This window comes from Cicer arietinum, chromosome 5 (genome assembly GCF_000331145.2).
Source record: "Cicer arietinum cultivar CDC Frontier isolate Library 1 chromosome 5, Cicar.CDCFrontier_v2.0, whole genome shotgun sequence".
Classification (NCBI taxonomy): domain Eukaryota; kingdom Viridiplantae; phylum Streptophyta; class Magnoliopsida; order Fabales; family Fabaceae; genus Cicer; species Cicer arietinum.
The window spans coordinates 13,438,699-13,440,105 of record NC_021164.2 but is presented as its reverse complement, the minus strand read 5'-3'; the positions used below and the strand labels follow the sequence as shown (position 1 = coordinate 13,440,105).

Here is a 1,407-nt window from a genome sequence, read left to right as displayed (position 1 = left end):
GAGGAAAACCTTACTCTTTTCACTACGCGGAAAAACGCATTTTACAGCGCTTTTTTTAAGCCATTTACAGCGCTTTTTCAAAAAAATAAGCGCCGTGGAATCGAGCGTTGTAATACGCGCGCTTGTTATGCACATTTTACAGCGCTTCTTCACAAAAAAGCGTTGTAATATGCACCCCATTATATGAGTTATGGGTCTGCTTTTAGAGCACTTTTTAACACAAGCGCTGTAAAATGCACACCCATAATTTCATATTATGGTCTGCATTTTACAGCGCTTTCTCAAAAAAGCGCTGTAAAATGCCCACCCATAATTTCATATAATGGGTCTGTATTTTACAGCGCTTTTGTTGTACATTTTACAGCGCTTTCTCACGAAAGCGCTGTAAAATGTGCACCATTAAAGCGCTTCAGAACAACATTTTACAGCACTTTAAAAAAAGCGCTGTAAAATGTGTGTGTGTGTGTGTTTTTTTTTTTAAACGCTGTAAATTAATTATTTGAGATGAAAAGCGCTTTTTAGCTTTTTATGGCATTTTTTTTAAAAAGCGCTGTCTTTTATCTTTGTATCCAAAATTATTTTGATCCAAAATCACTTCACAATCAGTGCACACAACAACAAAACATATTCAAATACCATAAGCAGTTCACACAATCAGTAGAACAGAAATCAGAACTCTGTAACTTTATTAACATATATGTAACTCTGTAACTCTGTAATTTACAACCTAAGTAACTACATTCAGATACATATATACAACCTAATTTACAACCTAATTAACTACATTCAGATACGTATATATATATAACCTAATTTACAACCTAAACTACATTCAGATCCATATGCATGTTCATATATTGTGTCCTATGATCATTTACATATAATAACTAACAGAATATACATTATATGCACTAGCTACCATATAATATTCAGATCCCTTGCCCAGCAGCAAGCTATTTCCCAGAAAATCAAATAATTTGCATGTCAAGCACATACTGACACCAGTCTTCCTTTAATTCCATCAGATCTTCCTCAGAATATGATGGACTGGAATTGTCAAAGTACTGCAATATAAAAATTGAACATATTATATTAAGTTAGTATCAAATATATAGATAATTTATATATGAAAATCATATAATGCAAATACCGTACCGTTTCTGGGATAATAGTTTTATTCTTCTCAACAATCTCCTTCATGAATCTCAATACGTAGTACCCACAGTCGATGTTATTTGTTTGACGAGGGCACTTTATTGAGATCCATGTAATGTTATTAGACTTCTGCTTCGACACTTTAGCACCTCTTTGAGCTCGATAAACTTTTAAGGCACTATCGAATGAATAAATGTGATTATTAGAGCATGAATATATATATATATATATATATATATATATATATATATA

General features: G+C 32.3%; 1 long non-coding RNA gene across 1 annotated transcript; it reads right to left on the bottom strand.

Moving 5' to 3' along the window:
- Positions 1-658: 658 nt before the first annotated feature.
- On the bottom strand, positions 659-1,287 carry LOC140920253 (uncharacterized). The gene is made up of 2 exons (XR_012162974.1): positions 1,156-1,287; positions 659-1,064 (listed from the first exon to the last, which is right to left on the bottom strand). It is a non-coding gene; the product is annotated as an uncharacterized lncRNA (long non-coding RNA).
- Between the last annotated feature and the right edge of the window lie 120 nt (positions 1,288-1,407).